Genomic DNA, 24,537 nt, shown 5'->3' with positions numbered 1-24,537 from the left:
CATGATACAACCAGTTTGCCAAAATCTATTAATTGCTACCTTCCTTTTTTTTTTTTTTTTTTTTTTTTTTTTTTTAAGTTGGGACTCTCCCTCCCCACCCTCTCCCAGTAACTGTATTTTGATCCTGTGGAAACAATTCTGCTCTCAATGAACCTCTCAGGAGCCCTGCAAAGCTACTGTAGACAAAGGGGCTATAGTGGGTCACTCACCAGATGCTTTTTTTTTTTTTTTTTAACAGTTTAATGTCGACTCAAAGTAAGAGCCACGTTTTTTAATTTTAGCATGACAAGTCATGTACACCCACAAATCATGCTTTTGTCATCAAGGTCTTAAAAACCACACTTCTTGGAGAAAAAGTAGACTAAAGCAGTTAGACAAAATACATTACAGAAAGAAGGGGGGAAACTCACAGAGGTGGAAAGGAAAATGAGTGTACTGCTTTTTAAAATCTCATTTCTGTGCATGAAATACTAAACAGTAGGCTGGAAAAATGTAGCCTCCCTGCAAGAATGTCTTGCTTCCTTCAGCATAGTAGTGTCTTAAAATGAGAGTTTGTCAAAGTGTGAACTGTACCCTTTGTGGTGCAAGCAAATGCTTCATGCCATTGAAACAGTTTTCCTTAATAAAATGCAGAGGCTAGAATGGTAAGTCTTTTGAAGTTGCTCCTAAACATGTAATATTTAGCTTGAGAAGCAATAGTGAGGAAATGAACATGATAAGAGCTCATTCAGTAACAGCCCTAAATTGATTATTTCCTTCCTTATATAAACTTATCAGTCAGCCCTTTGGGCTCACTTCCGAATACCAGCTCAGCACAAGGGGCTTATCACAAGGAAATGGAATGTAGAAGCCCTGACAATTTTGATAAGGCACGTACTTCGGTTATGATCCTTGCTCTCCCCTCCTCCCTTTTAAATAATTTGGCTGCCCTAGAGTGAGAGATACCCTCCCTCTTTAACTTTGTATAAATATAGTTTGATGTTGTTTTATTCAGAATAAACCCCACTTCCTTATTCTGCTGGTTTCTCAGAATATTCTTAGGTAAAGAGACTAGAAGATATTTTGTCAGTTAAAGGCAACCTTGGGATGGGGTGGCGTAGTACTCTGAATAGATTATTTCTGAGTTTTTAGACACACTCATTAGTCTTAGCACAAGCTAAAGATTCTCAGTACAGGGGGTGTCACATTTAACTAAGATTTTTATTTGCTACCTATAGTCTTACCTCATCCGTTTTGCTGTGGTTCTTGCATCTTCACATGATGGCAGAACCCAGTCTTAATAAGAATCCATCTGCTCACAGTACAAAAGCCAAGCAATCAAACCTAAAAAAACAACCAACCAACCAACCAAAAAAACCCACCAAAAATACCCTACCATGGAAACACCAAGCCACACACAGAAACACACATACCTATAGGGAAAAGAAAACTGACAGGAAAGCTCTACTGCCAGCTGCCACAGCCTGAAACTTCACAGAACTAGCAGCCAAAAAAACAGCAAAGCACCCCAAAATACAAATTTGACTTCATTCACTTGCCTCAGTAATAATTTAAAAGTGTATGTAACGAGTTTCATGGTTCATTGCATGCCAGGACAGCAAAACCTGATAAAAGTGCTCAAATGACAGTACTGTTATCATTTGAGATGTGATGACATGCTCCTTAAGCAAATGTCATAGGCAGCAAATCCATGACCCAGTAAAATACACTCCAGACCAAAGTAGTTCTACAGCTTGATGAAATCCACTTGTCTCTAGCAAGAATGACCTAAAACTCTTTAGAGGGGAAAAAAATGTGTGGCGGAATTCAGAAAGAATGTTTTTTAAGCAAACAGTGACATACCAGAGTTGAGAGTAACTTTTCCAGCGAAACCTAAACCTACCTGATTTATTTTCTCCGCAGAAACTCAAATTTTGAGTCAAATTTTATGCAAATTAGGGAAAAGTCTTGACTGAAACTGAACTGGCATATGATTTTCGTTGGCTGCTTAGCAAAATCTCCTCTCCGTGATACACATCATTAAAACAACAACATAAATAAAGAGAGGGCTTAGTCCTGAGTCTGTTGAAGTTAGTGGCAAAGATTGTTGATTGTAATAGTGTTATGATTTCTCCAAAATGTTCGTTCTTGTTAGCAAGCCCCTAGCCATCTCCATGAAACATCCTAAATGTTTACTGTTCAAGAAAAGGTCTGTTGCAATGGTGAGTACATCTGGTGAAGCAGTGTGATTGTGACAGAAACAGGACTGGAAAAAGGTTGTGGAAGCCTTAGGGCCAGAGATGAAGCAAATCTATGTTGTCTTTGCTCTGTGTGTGCAATATGTGCTTTCATAACTCTGTGCTCTCTATGCCATACTGATACCACCACACCTGTAACAAAAACTCTATGTACCAGTAAGAAACTGTTGTTAATGTTTGGAAAAACAAAAGATTAGAATTAAAAGGGATAAGGAAACTATACATTTGCAAAGTGAGTGAGTGCTAGGTAGCAAAATAAAAAGGGTGTAACTGTCTTTTTTTTTTTTTTTGGGGGGGGTGGGAGAGTACGTACAGTCTTCAGGGAAAGGAATTACAGTAGGAGATGTTATCTTCCTTTAGTGCTATATTTCCTATCTTAAATTAATAGGGTGTAGGATTTTTATTATAGTTGATATAATCATTTGTGAGGCTGTTTTGTTACACATGTGAGTAAAGAGCTCTATACTTCTTCATGAAGTCTGGCTTATTTTATGATGTTTAAATAAAAATCTACAATATATTAGTAAGGTAGACAAAATACTATTTACTTATTTTTATATGTGTGTGTTTTCTTGGTAGATGAAATTTTCAACCCAATAGCCAAACTAGTGTTCAAAGTAGAGAGCCCATGAAAGGGCTAGGACTTTGCATCCTTTTCTGTAAAATCTGATATTTATGTATAACTCCACAGGGAGAAAATTTTAGTGACTTCAGATAACCTGTAACAACTGGCTATAGGATACACAGGCTTTGCTTTGTTACACAGATCTCAAGCACTGGAGAAGTGCTGAACAAATAATGAGAAAGTCTGTAACACAGCACAAGCTCTGTTCATAGTAGGCTTTATTGATGGTGATAAAAATGAGGGTGGCGTTATAGTCATCAGTCATTGATTGCTCAGATGTAGAGAATGGTAAATTTGGAGAGGGCTTTCAGAGGAAGTTCCCAGCAAAGCTGTCATCCATCTGTGCTGTGCATGGACAAGCCTCTTTAGGTTGGATTCTGCAACCTTTACTGAACATAGTGCTGCTACACTGCGAAAAGAAATGTGTTGGAAAAATTTGTGGTCTGCTTAAAGGTGGCAGAATTGGGTATTTATTTAGGTCAAATAGGCTTGTGTACTTGGAGACCAAGGGAGCTTCTGTGATGCACTGGCTAAGTGAGCGTGGTATGAAGAAGCTACATGAAGGAGCACAGCTGGGGAGAAGCTGAGACAGGATAGCTGCACATGCTCTGAGGAGGTGTCTGCTGACATTTTATGGTGGTCTGGAGACAATTGTGTGGCCACAGACTTTCTAATAAAAAGATCTGCAGAGTCTCAAATGAAAAAAATACAACACCAAACAGCAACAACAACAAACTCATGAAAGGAACCCAGCACAGAAAAAGAAAGACTTCCACAGCCTGTGCTTACTAATAAGGAGGTTCTGGAAACAAATGAAGATCGCCTACTACCTAGGCCAGCCTTCGGGCTTCTGTACTGCTGTGAAAAAGGTTGGGGTGAATTCAGATCTCAGGTGTTTTAAAAGATAAAACAGTACAATTTATTGCCTTGAAACTTGCATAAACTGTTTTAGGGAATTCAGCTTGTCTGTTTGTGTTAAGTAGAAGGGCAAAAAGTCAGTCTGGTTTGTTAACTAACAATAAATGTGTTTCCTTTTTTTGCTAAACAGGTACACATTGTAGGAAAATAATACAGAACACGTGTAAGGATTCCTTCAGGTATAGCCAAAATAAATTGCAAAATAGTTTTCTGGTGGCTGAATTCAGCTTTTAATAGAGCATTTCCATTACTTCTCTTGGTCTTTTTTTTTTTTTTTTTTTAAGGTACACTTCCACTAATTAAAGCTATTTCTTGCTAATAGATGATACATTTTCTGCAGTGTTGCCAGTCCTGAATAGTTGCGGAGAAAGATGCAAAGTTTTGAATCAAAAGTATTTATTGTATACTGTAGCTCTACAGCTAGTTTTGTATCTATAAGATATGTGAAGCTGCATTGTACATTGTCATCTGCATTTCCAACAAGCAAGTAACAGGTCAGGTGAGCAACATATATCCACTTTTGTGCATAATTGCAAGATTCAAGGGAGTGGTATAGCTCCAGAACCTCTGCCAGCAGGTGTGATAAGCTGTGAGGTGACGTATACGTAGTGCTCTGTGCCAGACTGACAAACTCATGTGCTGAGGGATAGTGCAAAGGTTGTGTAACATGGGGGCAGCATGTAGCTGCTCCACCAAGAAAATTCCCAGGGAAGGGTTGTGGCCTATCCTACCTGTATGCTTCACAGGGCAACATTGTGCTGTGTAAGCAATTCATCCTCACATCCTGGGGCCATCTCCTCAGTGCCAGTTAGAGTCCCAGGACTGGAAGGGTTATTGTCCGATCGGGTAGAGGTTGTCCTTTGTATGAGAGCCCTTTTCTACCTGCTTACTTGAGTTCTACTGTTTATGGCTGGCCTTGGGGTATAAGCTCATAGTTGTTTTTTTGTTTGTTTGTTTTTTTTTTTTTTTTTTTTCCTGTGGACAAATTACAAATGCAGCTGAGACAATTGGATCTGAATTGCTGCCAACATGGTGTGTGTGTGCGTGTGTGTGCATGTGTGAAAATAGCCTGGTGCAAGCCAGATTCTTGTCCATCTCAGATAGTATTGTGTGATAAGCCAAAATTGTGGTCTACGGTGGCCTTACAACTGAACTGGAGATAGGCATTAAATTGACTTCCAGCTTAGTATGGTTGTTCAGTGTTTTTTTTTCTCATGACCCCATGAGTGATATAACAAAGAACATTACACACTGAAGTTGCTGAGTTTTAAATGTATGTTAAATTCTCCACTCTATACAAGCTGTACCATCCAGCAGGTATGTTTCCTCTTTTGGAGAGTTAATCTCATAAATTAGCATTACAACAAAGCCTGAAGAAATTACCTCTCCTTCCATTTCCTTTTCTTTTGTGGTAGATCAGTTATTCACAGCACATTCTTCCTTTCTGGAACCAACTCTTTGTTTTGCAAAACCTCGTTCCACCCTTGCTGTCTAGTAGAGACCTGTTCCAAGCTGTGTTCCACTGGCTGGGAACAGGTACAGGCAACAGAAATGCTTTTCTTACAAAACTGTCTTTGCAAGTATTGTATCTGCTCCCCGCCCTACAGAAGACAGATTTTGTTGAGAACGAGTATAGTTATGTGCACTTCCCTTGGGAAATTCTCCTTAGCAGCTTCAAAAGCTATTACTGAAAATCCGCATTTGATGAAATAACCCAAATATCAAAATGAGTGAACATCTTTCTCAGATATCTTCTACATGATCTGTGACACTTCAGTGCTTATCGTTTGTGCTACTATGGGAATACATTTCTAAAGTAGCATACATTGTTCTGATTTTAATGATTCCAAAGTCTTGAGTCAAGTCTGTGAAGTACGTTTTGTTTAACTGTAGCTAGTATTAAAGAGTTGCCATGCTTTCAGAAACTGGATTACCTGTTAGTGATGGAAATTACACCTTTCATCTCATAACCAATAATCATAGTAACTATTATCTATGTTCTGTACATTTATTTTGTGTGGTATCATTGACTATTGAGGTATGCATAACTACAGGTGACTGTCCCAATGCAAATATATGGATGTTCCCAGGGTCTGCATTGCCTTGTGTAAGTTTCAAGAAGAAAATTTTTGCTAATGTAGAAGACAAGGAATATTAGAAATGCTTGACAGGAAGTTGGATAAAAGTCACACCAACCACTAGATACTTTTTTTTTTTTGATAGAATGGAAATAGAAAATATGTTTCTAAGGAAAGGACTGTGCATAAGATGTGATTCAGGCTCATTGAGAAATTTGTTTAGTACAAAGTATTACATTTTACTACAAAAATAGTATGAAACAGAAGACATGGTTTTGTTGAAGGCAGTGAAATAAATGGGATTAAGATAAAAATAATGTTTATATATTAAAGTCAGTAACCTCTGTGTCTAATCCTTATGCACCTGTCCTGGTGACGTAGGTGTAGATAGTTTCTGCATCACATTCCTGTTATATATAAACTGAACGTGCTTTTTAATGGTCTGAGGGCTTGCTGAGAAATTGGTTTGTTAAGGCAAATAAAAGAAGATCTCATTAGTCAATTATTTCTTTGTCTAAAAGAGGTCATTACATTTGATGATAGAAACTGTCAATATATAAAAATATACAGCTGAATGGAAGGTGAGAACAAATGCTGACAAGTGTTGTATACAGCCAGTGTTCTTGACAAGACACAGGATTGAGTTGAGCAAATGGCTTATAAAGCCCATTTAGCAGGAGGACAGTAAAATCCTTCCTTTAAGGTGGCTTAGTTTTTTCAGTAAGCATTTATGTGGAGACAGGGATCTACCCTGACAGGTGTGGGGGTGCTTGCTTTTACTAGGCACTGCAGACACCACTGCAATATAACTTCAGTTTATTATGGCACTAAAATGAAACTGTTATAGTCTTTTTTTCTTTTTTTTTTTTTCTTTTTTTTTTCCCTCTTGAAATGAGGTTTGTATATACCAAAAGGGGGTAGCCATTCATTTCCTATACTGGCTATTGTTTTTGAAAGACAGTCATCTCTGTGTCTTTTTTAAAAGCATGAGTTCACTATGTGCTAAATGGTTGCAAGGGAAAATATGTTATTGGTTAAGAGAGGAAATTATATGTTATATTATATATAATTACAGGGGTTGATTGGTAACTCACAACTACAGTAGTCCCACTTAAAAAATGTTAAAACAGCTACTCCATTCTTTGTCTTCATTGATTAGCTTCATCCAGATGATAAAAATTAGTGTTGGACAGCCACAGAGCTGTCCAGCTCCCTGAGGCAAATAACACAAGAGCTGTGGTAGGTGCAGAGAAAGCCTGGGTTAGGAGCCCTCCTTCCAGGGTGGGGCTCTGATACCCTAAGTAGCAGATAGCTTTGGTGGCTGCAGGGCAGGATGACTAAGGCAGGGCATGCCCCCAAGAAACCATTCACTCTGCGGCTGGCTGTGGGTGTTGGGTAAGTGGCATCCCTAGATCCACTGACATCAATTCTCCAACAAGGCAGCTGATGATGTTGGACTAAGATGGGGGGCTGTCTCGGAGGAAGCAGGTCCTCTGACGTCCTGGCCTTCTTGTGTCCACCAGTGGTGCATCACCACTACTTGTGGAAACAGTCCTTTGAAAATTACTACCAGAATTTTCTCTGACCAGATCATTATTTTTTTACAGAAAAGGGGGATGTTTTGTAATATTTATACATTTTATGTCAAACTGAATGGGGGTAAAGGTTTTGCTGCATGCAAGCTCTCATTTGGACTCATTTAAAGCTCAAATTTAAATTCATGAGTTTATTGGAAAAAATAATAATCTGAGAACGCTTACAAATCAGTGCTTTTAAAAACAGGTTTACAACAGTGTTTGAATCTCATGTAAGCTTTAGATCAATTCTTTATTGATTTTATTCAGCTGGCTCTTTGGATAGAGTGTGTAAATGAAATGATATTGTGAGGAGTTGAATTTGTCTTTGCCTTCCTATAACAATCCTTGCATTGAGTAAGAAGAGACATATGCACTCTGTTGTCAGGAGCCTCTGTTAACAGAAGTACTCTCATATCTACCTTGTTTAAAAAAAAAAAAAGAAAAAAGAAAAAAAGAAAAGAAAAACAAGAACATAGGCTGCCATTACAACTCCTGAAACATAGGCTGTCTGACTGGTCCTAAATCAAGGTCAGGTGTTGTGGATTTGGTTGAATGTTTTTCACTATATTTATCTCATTACAAGACAGAACAACAACAACACAATTGTAAATGGTCTCATCTATCCCATGTTAGCTAGGCCAGAAACCACTGGTCATATCATAAAGTTATATCATTCATCTGGTAGATCAGTCTACCATAGCATGCTTAAATTTAAACCCATAACTTTAAACTCTAGCATGGCAGTTCTGTTCAGAACAGACCTTTATGACTTCAAGCCATCCTAATCCTTCTGATGACAATTACTAATCTAGAACTTTGAGACATTTCATGTCTTTTGTAGCTGCATAATTAAGCATTATACAAAATGCTTAAAAATGTATGGAAAAACTGTCTGTGGTTAATAGCTAACAACTGAACAAAACGAGAGCAGCAAAATAGCAGGTAAGTTAGGAAGACGTGGCAGACTTGCACAGAGAGTGAGGTCTGCTTCTTAGTGGATGAGACAGACAACTATTTACTATATTTTGAGAGCACCTGGCAATAAGTCTATTGGCTATCAGGACAACTTAAGTGAAAGCGGTGTTTATTACTGTGCCATGTTAAGTGGATTTGAGTGCAACAGAAATAAACAGAACAGCCTCTGGAAAAGTTTCAAGTTGGTGAGTGCTCTAGTGTTGCAGACAGCTCAGGTCATTTATTAGAAGCCAACTAATCAGCACAAATGACAATATGAGCTTTTATGTTTGTTAGTTTCCTTGTAAAGAAGGTGGCTTTCATACAGATGTATTAGCATGAAGTTATGTCCTGTTTCACTTGAAAGCCAGCTCTAGCTTGCCCATCTGACAGATCCTATATCTTCTTTCAAATACACTCCTTTGCTTTTCCTCCTCACAAGGAAAACTCTTCTTTGCTTCTCTACTTCTACTACTTCTTTTTTTTTTTTTCTTTTTTTTTCCCCCCTGTTATTAGCTAGACAGTTCTGATTCCCTGTAAGTGTGGTAAACCATTCTTATTTTTTTACTTAGCATTGTGATACATGCTCAGAAATTTCAGAAGGGGTACCTAAAAGGGATTGCATGCTACTAATTCCAAATGTAATCATCTTGCAATCTTGTATCTTGCTTGCAAAGGATACAAGATTTGTATATTGACTCTTTTCTGCAATTAGAAGTCAGCTTTCTAGCCCTAGAATATGCCTCCCATTACTTCTAGCCAAATATCAGTTCTTCATTTCAAATGATGAATGTCAAATCATTTCTGAGTCCAGCAGGTACCTGATTTACCCAGTGCTGCAATTTCAAGGAGTCCAAGATAGAAATCCAGGACTTTGTTTTGGGGTTGATGATGATGGTGGAGAGTTCGTAAAACAACCACTCAGCCTTTCTGATCTACTAAAAATTCTAGGTAAGATGTGGAAATTGTCTCTATGCTGCCTTAAAAGTTCTCTGTTGCAGACAGAAGCTTAGTGGTGGGAGAAATCTCTTGTAAGCATTTTCTTGTCAGTAGTCTGTTGTGACAGTTGCAGTTGCTCTCCCTGAATGTGACATGGAAAGATGAGTATGGATAACTGGGAGAAGGTTGTGGTAAAAACCTCATTCTGCTGCACTTACTCCTCTTCTGCCTTTAGATTCCCGATTTACCTTATTCAAGTGGTAGAAATTACTGCTGGCCCTGGAAAGAATTCAGGCAAAAAGTGATTAAAAATGAATAAAAGTAAAATCAGTGAATATAGACAACTTCAGGATTTTTAAACAAACAAACGAACACAACAACGTCAAAAAACGAAAACGTATTTTACTATATTGCCTTCTGTAGTTAAAATTTGAACATTATTATAGTTTTCATTCTTAAGAGTTAAGAATTTTACCTTGAAGTCTAAGAACAAGTTCAGGAGGTTTGTATAAGATACCTTTTCAAAAATTTTGGCTGCTATCAGTATTGTTACTGTAAAGAAAAAAGGCAGCATGTTTACCTTTTAATGGCATGGTATGAGTCTAATTTTGATCCTTAGCAATTTCTAATTTTTTCATGTAAAATGTATTTGCATCTTCAGTTTATCATTTTGGAATAAAAGTTTGGCATCTATTTGGCTTTGAAGTCCAAGCATAGTATTTCATTCCTTTGGTTTTGCTATGAGATTCATATTGTCTAATATACTATTATTATTATTTGCTATTATCTTGTTAATTCATTGTATTTATTCTAGAAAGAGATAATGGCATTTTGATCAATGATACATTCCTACTATCAATTACAGAGTCTTCTGGAGGTTTACAAATAAGGAAATCTAATAGATGCAGTGTCTCATATACAGCTAATTGGTAATATGCAGTAACTTATCAGATAACAATTATCCCCAGTAGTTTTGCACAGTATTTCTGGAAGTCATCCTTTGACACTTTATTTAGGGCGTCTGTCAGCATATATGTTATTAGTCTCATCGGGTCATTGCTCAGCAGCCACCATTCCCCAATCTGCAGAAAAAGGTAAAGAAGCCTGCTAGATGATCTGTAGCCCCGCTTCTTGAAAGATATCTGCTTTCTCTTGTCTGATTTTTTTGGGGGGTCTTGTTACCTTTGATGAAATGAAAGCATGTACAACATTGCTGCCTACTTACCTTCAGTATTATTATTGAAATATTTGGTGATTATGATTAAGTTGTTCTGGTGATTAAAGAAGTAAAAGAATTCACTAGACAGGGAACGTATACAAAGAATACCTTAGGCTGGAAAGGAACTCCAGAGAATTAGTGCAATCCCCCTGCTCAATAACGGTCCAACTAGACCAGGTTGCTCAGGACTGGTTGAGTCAAACTTTGAGCATCTTCAGGGATGGAGATTCTTCAGCCTCTCTGGGCAACCCGTTCCAGTGATCTACCTTGTGGTTAAAAACTTTCCCTTATATCTGATCTAAACTTCTGGTGTTACAACTTGTATTCATTGCTTTTTTTCCTATGTTTGTGCTAACCTCTAAACTGGGGACATCAGACTTTGTAAGAACTCTTACATGGGCGTCTACTGGGGAAGGAAGACAGGTTGTGGAGACCATAAGGATAAAAGAAAATACAAATGTGGGGGAGTATCAGGTGCACTTGTTGAGTCTAGTGTGGCTGCTGAAGGGAAGGGATGAGTAAATGAATCTGCTTTCAGGGACTGAGAAAGATCAGAATTAGGATGGGTGTCATAGAGTAAAATAATGTCTAGGCAATATTTTAAAGCTTTCCTTGCCTATTTCTGTACCAAAGAGAGACAAAACTTCCACATTTCCCAAGAGACCAGAAATTCCACCAAAATAAATTCTTATTGAAGTGGTTGCAGAAATAACATGTAAGATATTTCATTCTGATTTTGATTAATTTTCTATTCTTACTGTATGATAAAGAAATTAAAATAATTTTGTACAGGAAAACTGATGAGAAACATCTTTTTTTCTTTCCCTGTATTTGTTGGTAAATACTAATTAAATTTCAAAGTGAAATATTACAGAAATGGATCTATTTCTGCAAAATGTGTTTCTGCTAATGGTCCATATTATCTGTTGATGGATATCGGAGCAATTGTACTTTAGACTATGTTCTTGAAAGAGAATGGGAAACCTTTACTAGTGTGCTGAATATTAAATACTTGACCTTGAAAGGGATGTTCTCTGTTATGCCTGAATTCTCCGTAGGCCATGAAAATTGTTGTTCCCTTTCTCTTTCCTTTTCTGAATCCTTTAATGACTGCATTGCATTCTGCTAAGTCTAGCTGTAAGGTTAATGGCCTAAAATGTTTTTTTTTTTTTCTTAAATTATTACTATTTATTTAAACAAAGTGTAGTTGATAAGAGGATGGAGAAAAGAGAGAGGACTGAAAAGGTATGGTGTCCTAAGTCTACTGCAAGTGAAGTGTGTATGCTTCTTACATAGTCATCACCACTGTGCAACGTTAGCTTCTATTTGAATGTTGTAAACTATCTTAATAAAGAGTTTGTGAGGTTTTGAGTGTTAAAAGCCAAAGGGTCCTCCCTGAGTTTTTCTATATTGTTTTTTTTTTTTTTGCTTTAAACCAGTGAAGATTAGGAAATTGTCTGTGCCTAAAGTGGGATGCCAGTTTGACATGATGACTTGAGTGACATGTTGAATTGTTGAATTGCAACTAAGAAGGCTGTGCAAAGTGGTTCTCTGAAGTGTCTCATGCTTATAAATTTAAGCAGGTAAAATTTGGATATTTAAGTCATTTTGGAAGATTTTGTCAGGGCCCCGCTTCAGCAAAGTCCTTAGCCCTATGTTTAACTGCAGGTAAGGGAACTCACTATGTACTAATGCAGTACATACCAAACATTTGTACTAGAACTAGTACATACTAGTACATGTACTACAAACATTTCCAAAAACAGTTGCTGAATCACTTTGAGGCTATGGTAATTCCAAAACCTAGCAGTTTGTTGCAAACAGACTGCATTGTTGCAGTAGTATTGAAAAGTTATACTCTAGACCATGGTTCATCTGAACCTCTTTGTAACATTTCTTGTAGACTTTTCCCAGACAACTAGCCAGTGAGAAATGTATGTTGCATTAAAAAACCTTGCAAAGAATTTAACCACAAGCAAAGTTACAAAACTAAATCCACCTTAAGGGGAAATAAGAAACAAAAACAAAAATCCAAGCCTGGCTCATAATGTTGCTTTTCTGTATCACAAACTCATTATGAAGGTAGCTTTTACTTAACCTCTTAGTTCTCACATCACTCATGTTAATGGCCAAGTTTCTGATACCGGTGACATTTATCAACTGATCATCTGTGACTTCATGAGTCACTGTCTCCAGGCTTGACATAAACCACTCAGACTTTGTGGTAGGGTCACCTGGACTTTGTCACTATTTAACAATTGAAAAAGAACAGTATTTTCTTAAAACACAGGCCAGGCCCTGCAGTGATGTAAATGAGCACAAGAGAAGCAAAGTCAATAGAGCACTGACATTTCCTATGGCTCCAAGGCAGTTGAGCAAATGGTGAAGCTCTGTTTTCCCTCTGGTTTCTTTTCTTTGCTCATTTGTTCCTTTGGTCTCTTCAGTTAAATCAAATATACCTAGATTTATGCAGTAGTTATGATATGATAAGCAACTGTCCATTTATTGCATCTGAATAGAAGGATGAACTGACCATATAATAGATGAAAAAGGTTTTCAACTGTTTGTTTTCTGCTCTAATGTAGAAGTAATGACAAGGTTATTTGTTTTTCTGACCTTATTTATTTATTTATTTATTTATTTATTTTTAAAAGGCCTTCTGAATGCAGGGAATTAATGTTTTGGTGCTTCATTCAGAGTATAGAAGGATAATGTAAGAGTAGACTACAGGAAGGGTTCTATTTACTTTGCTTTTTAATACTGGATTGAATTTTAGCTTTGCGAATGCTACAACTCAGTGTAGAAGTTTGGATTTTTGAAGAGGGAGAACTTTCACCTAGCCCAATGGCTATTATTTTCCACGCCTCCATCTGTGAAGAAAATGCTGTGGACAAAGAGAAGTGAAAAGGCACCATCTCTTTAAAGACAATTCATGTCTTGCTTCTTGTGCACTTTAAATTCTGTATCAAAACTGGAACTTGCAAACTGCCATTGCCCCCTTTAAACACATAGGCTGCACTCCACTGTAGAGCTCTCAGACAGCCACTGGGGCTCTGGGTAGCAGAGGGCCTGACTGCAGCGTGGGGGCCAAAGTTTAGCTATGAACCATAGCAATCGGCAAAATTTTGTTGTAATTCATCCCTCGTTGTGGTGGCTAGTTTGTAAATACATACTGACTTTTTTTTCTTTTTTTTCTTTTTTTTTTTTTTTTCCCTTGATCACCTGAGGCTTCAAGCCCTAGAAGGTAAAAACTCTGGAACCATTTGAAAATTGCAGTTCTCTAAGGGTTCTTGTAGACCCCTTAAGTAAAAGGTATTGATGGCATTCAGAAATTTATAGTAGGTGAACTTTCATCTAAGTGCCCAATATGTATCCCTTTAGTACGTGTAGTCATTAAAATATTAGACGAAATCAGAAGAATCAGACCCCTGGCTCAATGCAGGGAGTTTCTCATTGTCAAAACACTGTCTGAAACTGCTGCTGGGAACCTTGTACCAGTGCTAGCATGCAACTACTGGCTAGTCAAAGGACATGCTTATCCATGTGTCTCTGCTACTGTAGTTCAGTCCTGCCCTGAAATATATGTCACAGGATCTTTAAAGGACCAATGACCAAGAAGTCACCAAACAATCCTTTCAAATTATTTTGTTGACCAAATTAAGACTTAACTCTTCTCTAAAGACAAAAAAGGCCAAACTAATATTGAATGCCATAATTAGCTCCATATGTTTTGAGGCATTAGTGTAGAGTGAAATGACCAGAAGTATACTAATAAATAAAGACCATATCCTGGTATTGATCTGCATGTCGAACTCACCTCTGAAATCAATAGGGAGCACTGAAAAAATCAATAACAGGATATGACCCTAAGATAAGCTAGTTTCAAATCATTCTGTCTCTTTCTTCTACGAGAAGACAGGTTATTTTGTGTTATCTAACTCCTCAAGCATCCTCAAGAAGTTCAGGAAATTGGTAAAAAAAACAAAAGAAAAGGAACTGCTATATAAAGATTTGCATGAAAAAAATACATGTGTTTTGTAAGATACTGACTAGTGATTGCTTTTTAGTATCAACTCTATGAATAAAGAATTTAAATGCTTTCTTGTAATTGAGACTGAAAGACCCAGAATACCTTGGGGAAGAGTGAGTGATGCAACAAAAGGAAACTGTTTATGTGCACTTCCTGCTAGCATTTTTGATAACCTTTCCCTGCATTATAACATGGTGTAAGCTCTATAGAAATAAGGCCTCCAGGCAATTGCTCTGCATGAGAATTCAGCCATGTGTTGAAGAGAAAATGGGGCTAGAAAGCTCAAGGGGCAGCATACCTACTTTTCTGAGATATATTTTCACAAACGAACACAGTATAATGTATTTTTTTTTCTCCAGTGGGTAGTAAAAAGGCCTGTTTTTGCAACACATGGATCGTGTTTCTTCACTATATTTGCTTGTGTTAGGTCAGTGCTGTGTGGAATCTTCCAAAGACTTCAGACAGGGGCCTCATTGAAGCACGTTGCAGCTTCCTTTGGGCTCACAAACTTGACTTCCTTCCTTCAGAAACCAAAGGTGTACATATGGACACCTGGATGACTGTCTAATACAGCACCAAGATGCAGCTGAAACTTATATCCAGGGCTAAGTGCTCCAGTCCTGGTTCACTGACTTTGATGCCCCTGTGAGCTGAATCAACACATCGCTCTAAGATGGCTGCACAGGTGCTCCTCTATGTTTTCTATTCTTGTGAGTATTCCTTTTTTTTTTTTTTTTTTTTTTTTTTTCTTTGCTGTGAGGGAAATCATCAGGCAAATGTTTCTGGGAGTGAAAAAAGGATTTTTTGATGCCCCAAAGTTTTTATTTGGGCTTACCCTGACGAACATTGTGAAATTCTAGTAATTTGTTAGGAGACATGCTCAATGTCAGCTAAAAAGAAGAGTTGCTATAATATGTAGAAAACTGTAATTTTGAAGCTGAAAAAAAAAAAAAAGAATCAAATGCATTTACCCAAAGAGTTTCCATCTTCAGAATAATTCTCTTTACTTGCCTCTGCTTGTCTTCTGTCTTTTAAATTGCATTCACATTTAACGCATGTGAAATGTTTCACGTTGCCAGACATGGTATAAGCCTTGTGGACTTCTTGTTCCTAATGTTGGAAGATGTAATCTAGCCAAAATCCCCTCTAGATGGCTCTGATGCTTTCATTACATTACCAATCTTTGCTTAGATCCTTGTCTGACCCCTTTCGCTTATCTGAAGCTTTGTTCTCATTTAGAATTGTAAGTTTGAAGGTTTCTATTTCTTTTTATCCATGGAGGAGATCTGTCTCAGTAATACAAGCTTTTGCATGCTGCTCCATTAGTGTCTCATCTTAATCCATGCCTTGAGGGTCCAAATCTAGGGAGGATAGAATAATTCAGTCTCCATACAGATCTTGGACTCTCGTCAACTGTGCCAACAAGCGTGCCAATTAAAATTGTGTTTTCTTGACATTGCAGACCAGCCTATTGCAGAGAATATAGATACATAAAAGATATATAAAATGGATTTATAATTTAGGTTTCAGAGAAATAATGATTTTCCCTCCAAAATTTTCTGACTTGTATCGTGTTATTGTTCATGATTTAGTCAGAACCTGGAATGCTACCTTCAGATTATGGAAGCTGGCAAAATTCATAACCTGGCAAAAGGGAAAATATTCACATAACTCTCGGCAAGAAACCAAATCAAACTATTCTTTTTAATTGCAGGTGAGTAATAGCACTCTTACATTTCATACAAATAACGTCAGCACTCTCCTGCTCTGTGATTGATGGGATGTTTTAAGTGGAGTGCTTTAATTCAGCACAGCTGGACGTCTCTTGTTGGATCCCCTCCTATACTCAGAAAACTTTATTTTTAGATGTATTGGCAATAACTTGCCCTGTTAAAGCAGAAAAATATCCCTCAGAGTGTAGATGTTGTATGGTCAACTCTGTTTTGTCAGTATCTCTGCTAATGAAAACTGGTGATTGCTGTTTGGCTGTTTGTCTGTTTTTTGTTTTGTTTTGTTTGTTTTTTAACGAGGCCATTTGGTCTTCAAGGTATTGTTCTAGTTTTGTACTGACTTGTAATGGTCTATCACATGAATTACTTCTCTTTAAAGGAAGTGCATCCTTGTAGTGGTTTACAAAGGAGCTTTTCCTTTTCCAGGATCTCTGACTACCATTTTGTTGGTTGTTGGTGCCAGGATTAAGCATCTGGTTGCAGCTTTAGGAGAATGTCCCACACTCCTTTAACCCATGCGCATGGCAAGTGGCAGAGAAGGGACATAGGAAACTGCTGATAGGGAAAACGTTTAGGCTGTGCAGATGCTTCAGTGCCTAGTTTAAGTCCAGTGCAGATTTGAAGGGGATTATGCAGCAGTTGTTTTTGGTCCTTCACAGCACCACAGTGCTTTGCCCAGCCAATGAAGTGTGTCTAGGGAATGATGACTGCTGGGTGTTTGGAGAAAGGAGGAAGACATTAAACTATTTCTATTAAGCTTCCAAAAGAGAGGACTTCCATTGTTCAGTAAATGGCAGGGTTCTTCAAGGATTGGGCTCTTACCGCTCTGCAGACTATGGAGTTCATTTAAACTAGGCACATATCTACTTAATGCATTAAGTTCCCCAGCATCAGACTCACATGGATTTATTTACAGTCTCTGACTAGAATCAACATGAGCTTTCAGAGCCCTGGAGTACATAATAACAGGAAAATCGTGTCTCTAGTTAAACATATCCCCAGGGAAAGCCTGGTAAATGTCCAGGGTAGTGATTAGGAAAGGTTAACTTATGATGTGACAAGGAAAGTAGTACAACTAAGATAACACTAATAAATGACACCAGTGCTGAAAAATGATAGATTATTCTGATATGTTCTGTTAAAAAAAGAAATAAATAAACTGAGCAGTTTTTAGAGGAATATTCTGAATCTATCTGTGGCTATGTGCAGTTACCTACTATACTAGCATATCAATTTGGGTGTCTGCATGTGGAAAATGTATTACCAAAGGAATTATTTAATATGTAAGGAATTGTCTGGTGTTCTCCATGCAGGAAAGGACATTATACTAACTTCCAATTAGGACAACTATCATGAGTGGGGAGCCACAATGTCCTTTGCACTGGAGGAAAATTCCAGTGATAGAAAACATTTACTGAATGACTGAAAACAAGTTTGCAAGGGAGAGACAATTTACTCTTTGCTCTGGTTCATTTTATGCTCCATACATTGTAATCCTTAGATTATGGAGTTAGGAAAACGAATCATGGGGAATTATTACCATAAACAAGCAAACCCCCAAATCTCCAATATTAAAAAAGCCTTCTTTTTTAAGGAAGAATTTTATTGTTGTTGATTATTTTTTCTTGTGTTAGATTTTACACCATAATCTCCTTTCCTTCTGCTTTAGTTATACCCATTATTATCACTGTGCTTCTGGCAAATATATACTTTTAGATTTTGTTCCTTGTTGCACTGCAAGTGATTCTTGTACAGACTTTCAGATGTGCTTGCCCTCTACTACTGAAATCTGAAATACAGATTTCATTGGGAGAGTTCACAATGAAAGAGATTAGGCAGCATTATAAAGTTTGGGATCTAAATTGTTTTGTCTTGCTCAGTATTTGAATAATCACTCAGTATTTGGGACTTGCTGTTACTCTGATGGACTCAGTGTTTCTATTCAAAGCCAAAGACTTCTATGGCATCCAGTTCAGTAGTTATTTTAGCTGCTGTTTATTTGGGTGTCTCTGTATTATGCTCCAGTGCACTGTGTAGACATACTCAAGACATATTTTTTAGGGGAGTAGATGGAGACTTTAGCACAATGAAATCAGAGACTCATTACTGATGCATTGAGCTCCCATAGGTATCTGTTAAAAAAAAAAAAAAAAAAAAAGTGTTTCCTTAAGTCTGTTCTTGAAGTCTGAAGCAGTAGTTTCATTACACTTTCACTTAATTTAAGGAAGACTCTCTCCATTTCAACAGGAAGGTAAGGCTTCCTGACAAAAAAAAATGTGTTTTGAATTATATATAATGTGTATTCTATGGCACTTAAAGAGAAATATTCTCAAAATACTGACTAGAATACTCTTTCCTTACCTCCCCCAAAATGGATAAACTAAATTTGCCTGGTTGATGCTGTTATAAATCATACATCTACTATGCAGTAATGCCAAAATGTTAGAACTTGAGTGTATACTTCCAGAATGAGCTAATATTCAGCAAGGTATATGTGCTTTACACCATGATGTATGAGATGTCTCACTAAAGTGTAAGAAGCTGATCACGGTGTATGTCTCCGACTCCTTTCCACATTCAGGCACTTAGTAGTGAGAGTCTAATTTTGGGAGTCAGTGAGGTTTGTAGACCTCTATATCTCTGAACATCAGGCTAATTCTTCAGGGCTTTTGCAGGCATAACAAAATTTGTATCAGAAATAAGCTAGACAGAGTTACAGGTTGAGAAGGTCTCTTTTATATTAACCTAGGTATGTACTTAGAATTGCTTGCTTTCTGCTGCAGTTTCTAGTGCTACTCTTACTCTTACTTGATGGTAAGAATTTCAGTACCTTTACTATGTTAATGGTGTTCTCAGTATTGCTACGTGAAGTATAAATAGACACCTATGGCAGATGCCAGCCTCTGTTAGGACCACAGTCTTTCACAGAGGCAATGGATCCAGCCCCTGCAGGAAAGTGCTTGGGCAGAGGACATCCTATGTTGGAGGAATAGACCCTACGTAGACCCCAAGTCCCACCTGGCGTACAGGAGGCACAGTTATGTGGTGCTGGACTGGGCTGTAGGAAAGCAGGGCTTTCCCTTTCAAAGTTTTTCCGAAACAGCTTTCATGTCCTCTCATTCCCAAGATGGTGCCATTCCTCTCTTTCTTCAGCTGTGGTTGCCAGACAGGGAAGCAATTCAAACCAAATTGATGTCTGGTCTGGGCTCCAGTAGGCTGGTGGTCTAAAATTCAGCAAGAAAAATAACACCATAAGATTTGCTTTTCAAAAAGTCAGCTAAAAATGAATATATTTGCCACTGAGACCAAATAAGACCTGATATTTACTTTATATCAGCTCTGTTTAAAGGCTACATGAACAGCCTTTGTTTACATAAAGATGCCAAGCTGAGAAGAAAAAGTTAATTCTAGATACATTTCTCAGGAAAACTGGTACCTTTTCACTTTTGCTCTGTAATGATAGAATTACAAAACTGGAGCACAACACAGAAAAATTTTGTCAGAACTAAGGACAGTTTTTAGCTTGTTTTTAGTTTTAGCTTAGACAGCTTTTTAGCTTTAGACAGTTTTTAGCTTTTTTAGTTTTTAGCTAGACAGTTTCTAGCTTTTCCTTTAGTTACAGATGTTTGTAGTAATACCAAAACTCTTTTTCTCCAATGGCTGCAGCCACAGCTATGATTCTCTGAGCAGTGAATTGGAGCTAGAATGCTATGTGTTTCAACCAGTCAAAAATGCTAAAATTACTTTCTTCCCTCTTTCTCTTCCATGCTTTCTTCTTTGCAGATGGCAGAGGACAATATGCTGGGTCTGCAATAACATTGACTCAAAATTCCTTGCTAATTATGAAATAACTTCCTAAAGATTGCAAGCAAAAGGAAGTCAGAGAACAAAGCAATGTCAAGTATGCACATGTCACAACACAATGTGCTGATTCCAAGCCTTTGGAAACATGCTGAAAGACATGTCTGGAAAAAAAAAAAAAAAAAAACAAAAAACACAGGGAAATGCTTCCACACAGACTTTCAGCATGAAAACAACAGCTGAATGCGCCTGCTCCCACCAGGAAAAAATACCCTGAAATAACAAAAGGTGGTGGAAAGCTAGAAATGAAATCATCAGATGGCGAGTATGCTTTTTTGTCTGTTCCTAAATCTTACATATACTGTACATCCACTACATTGTACATCAAGGGATCAATCTGGAGTAGTGTTTGACTGCAAGGTGCCAAGAAGACCAAGAAAAATGGAATGTATAAACAGGTCTCTTTTACAGTGAAGGACTAGTAGAACAAAACAGAAGGAAAGCAAACAAAGGGCAACACTTTCAGATAGTGTATCTGAAGGAATGCAAACTCTGTGCATTCCTGATCACTCCTCTAGGTACTGAAGGTATAAAAGACACACTCTTGAGGAGAATGGCATACACAGTGTTTCTTTGTGAAAGAGTCCACGTATATTCCCTTCATAACCACAGGTAAACCTTTGTATTATTGGTATACTCTAAAGATTTGTTTTCAGTTAGGTCTACACTGTTGGCTTGCTGAGTCCAATTTTCTGTCATCTTAAGAGCTAAGGGTTAAGTAAATTCTGGGGGCAAATTGCAGGATCCCAGAAAAGGTTATATGTACAACATAAATGAAACACTGCATGCATCTGACTTTATATGTTGCAAAATACCACCTCAAGAAACAGAGGGATATCATATATAAATGCAAATGAAGCAATGTTCAGTAATGAATAATGATATGACGAGACATTTTTCTTTCAAAGCCGACAGAAGAAAATAAACTTATCCCTAGTTTGTGCAGGCAGAAACAAATACTGAGATGAAAAGCAAGTTGTCTAACATTATATATCAGCTCTGGAATAAATACTCCATCTTCAGCTTCTCAAGTGACTTTATAAAACTGTTGCTCTTTGTTAACTGCTAGACCCCAAAGAGCACTCATGACAAGTGCACCTGAAAGGCTTGTTTTGCATTCGTTGCTACTAGTTGTGCTCCCATAGATGCATGCCATAAAATGACCTCAGGGTTTGTTAGTGTTTCCTGCAGTAGGCTTGATATGCATGACAAGGAAACCCAACCTTACTTTAAGCAAAAGTTATTCAGATATGTTTAACCAAAATTTTCTTGATATATGTTAAAATCTGGCATAAATGTTTCTGCTGAATATATAAAAAGTGCTCCTATGATTATAAAAGCTGAACATGGAATAAGCTGAGGAAATATTTGTTTACCCTGGCTGCAAACTGGAGTATGGCTCTTAAACATATTTGTCTGTTCCATATTCCTTGTCAGTGTAGTTTCTGGGATTCAGGTTATTCCGGCTGATTCAAATTTAGACTCCAACTCTATAAAGCACCATTTACATTTGGTGCTCAGCCATCTTTTGTAGATTTTCATGCAATTAATGGATTTTTCCTTCCCCTCTTGGGCTAAACTGAGAATATCTGACTGAGTCTTGCTATGCAAGTGATGTTCATGGAAAATGTGACTGCTTTTGAACTAACACTGCATTTTTTTTATATTATTATTATTGTTATTTTTAGAGTAAACAAGAACCTGACCAAAACCTGAGCCTTCTATTTTTTAATCTCACTGTTTGACATGTAAGCTTGTAATTCACTCTTCTGAACTGTAGCCTGTTATGCGTACAGGACTTTATGCGTATATTGTGTCTCCATAGGCAATGAAATTTGCACTAGTTGCCGGTCCCAGGCAGGCATGATACATGTGTAGACAGTGAGGTGATGGAGTACTGGTGTCTGCACTGGGGGCATACAACTAATGCCCACGTGTGCAACTTCACCCTACCGACACAAGGCAAACAGCTTTGCACCAGTGGTGAACTTGAGAAGATGCCAGAAAATGCAAGTATAGGTGGTAGGCAAATTGGCAGTAAAAAGAAACCTTCTGTCACAGTAGATCGCTAATGCAGATGCCCTTTGAGGCTGAGACTATGCCTGACTGCAATACAGTCAAATGAGAGAGTGAGATATTCCTTTACGCTGTGCATGGCCACATAACATTTGGGAACTGGCAGGAGCAGGCGGGTAATTAGGCATGTGGAGCTGTCAGGCAGTCAAGGGAAAGAGAGATAGGGAATGAACCTTTAAAAGAGCTTTTGGTTTGCACTTTTGTTGGGCCTGCCAGAGGTTTGGAAATAATGCAGAGGAAGAACCTGTTGTCATGGGTACAATACTCTAGCAAATTGCTTTTCCAGAGCCAATGGAATAGTGATAATTCTTCTCAGACCCCTGCATAAATTAATTGAAAGCTAATGTTAGCTTAAAAAAAAAAAAGAGAGAGAGAGAGAGAGGAAATAAAAATTTGAATCCAAGCCATCTTATACTGTCCAAAAACACTGAATAGATTATAGCAGGTGGCCTGACCACCTGTGCTTGTCTACTTCCATTCCAAATAATCTCCTTATCGAATGCAGGGAGGAGCAGACACCCGGGAGGGTCTCACAGGAAGAGCAGAGGCTGAAAAACAGAGTGACTAGCCGGAGAGATAGGAACCTGCAGTGCAGGGAATACATAACTTGGGGAAAGCATTACAGACAAATCCTTGTCTCATTTACAACTTGTATATCTGCAGGGATTTTTCTGGCTTCAGGGGCAGCCCTTTGCATTTATGTCATGTTAGTAATGGATGGGAGGTAAGAGGTCCTGCAATTCAAATGTATAAGCTACCATTTTCTAATGGCTTGCAGAAAAAAAGACTAGTCAAACAGGGCTTTTGTAATAGCACCTATTTTCTTTATCCGGCCTAGATTGCTACAGGAAATGCTTTAATTTAATAGAGGAGTAAGTGGATGCATTGCATGATTTCCAAATGGCACACTAACAACATAATAGTTCCTACCCTCTGCATTGCAAGGAGAAGTGTGGTTTGTTTCTTAGTTGGCTTCAGCTACAATAGCTTTTTATGACTGTCACTTTGAGTAAAAGAAAACAAAGTGCTGGCTGAGAAAAAAATAACAATAAACCCTGTTTCTGTCATGTATCTGAATATTCCCTTTCACTCATTCTTTTCCGTGCATGAAATTTCTTAGGTAAATATGTCTAGAAGGGGAAAGGTACCTCAAAGGAGCCTGCTGTTGCCAGCATATATCCTTGCATTCAAGTGAGATCTTTTGAAGTGAAAACATGCTCAAAGTTGAGGACTTCTCTGTCAAGCTGCCTGCTGGGCATGTCACACACCCCAGAGCTGATAGCTCTACCTTTTCACAAGCTGTTCTTTAGCAGAGTGGAGTTCTTGCTCCTCAAATGGCAGCCAGTGCTTCTTTTTCATTACGTCTGCTCACCACAGTGCAGCATTTCACTGCTACAACTAAATGGCCTCTTGTGTGGGAGCCAGCTCGGTACTGGTTTGCACCCAGAAGTGGTCTCTAAGTTCTTTATAAATTTCGCACCTCAGCCCAGAGGCTTCTAGAGCTTCCTGTCTGCTTTGTGCTGTATAGAATAGTTTGTGATAACTTCTGAGATCTGCTATACAGTCCTCATTGCCATTCTTCCATCTGGTCCTCATTGACAGGATATTCTGTATCCTTTAAGGATCAGTTTGGTAACAGCTCTGAAGCTGGATTTGCTGTTCTGCGAAGTCCAGCTGTTAGTCCTAAACTTTCCTTAATTCCTTTTCCATTTAGCAACACAAGAGGATACAGACAGATGTGAAGCCAATTTAAACCAATTGGAAAGGTTGACTGGCCGTCTGGGTGAGGGTGACAGGTGACAGACCCCAGGATCTTCTTTTTTCATTGTGATAATTATATATTAAAAAGAACATCCAGAATAGTTTCTACAACTTTTATAGCTTTTTTTTTTTTCTTTTCTTTTCTTTTTTATTTTTTTTTCTTTTATTTTTTTTCCCCCTTTTTCTTGTTTTCCCTCAGTGGAGAATACCTTCATTTTAGATTTAACATTGTATTCTCAAAGTAAGGTATTGTTCATCTTGATAGATATTTGGCTGGTTCATTTCGAGTGACAGTCCTGAGATTCTTGAGTAATTCTGAATTAAAAGAATAGTGCTACTATTTTCTTTCATGAATCAAAAGTCTTACATTTCCTGCATGATGTTGTCAAGACAACAGTGTCCTAATTTCACCTATACTGTTTGCCACAGTGTTTTGGAGCACACAATATTTTGGAGATTCAAGGTGTTTTGGAGTTACTTTTGTTATGGAAATATTTCCCAATCTGGACCCTCCCCCATCTCCGCCGCTTCC

The 24,537-nt window shown here is 37.9% G+C and overlaps 1 long non-coding RNA gene across 1 annotated transcript in view; it reads left to right on the top strand.

The window, feature by feature from the left end:
- LOC121069484 overlaps positions 1–9,335 on the top strand; it is a 29,392-nt gene extending 20,057 nt beyond the window's left edge. The window contains exon 3 of the long non-coding RNA XR_005819452.1: positions 9,204–9,335. This is a non-coding gene — a long non-coding RNA (uncharacterized LOC121069484). The remainder of the gene's footprint in view (positions 1–9,203) is intronic.
- The last annotated feature ends 15,202 nt before the right edge of the window (positions 9,336–24,537 follow it).

Source organism: Cygnus olor, chromosome 4, assembly GCF_009769625.2.
Source record: "Cygnus olor isolate bCygOlo1 chromosome 4, bCygOlo1.pri.v2, whole genome shotgun sequence".
Classification (NCBI taxonomy): Eukaryota; Metazoa; Chordata; class Aves; order Anseriformes; family Anatidae; genus Cygnus; species Cygnus olor.
The sequence above is the reverse complement of the archived record's forward strand: the minus strand, read 5'-3'. Positions and strand labels throughout refer to the sequence as shown.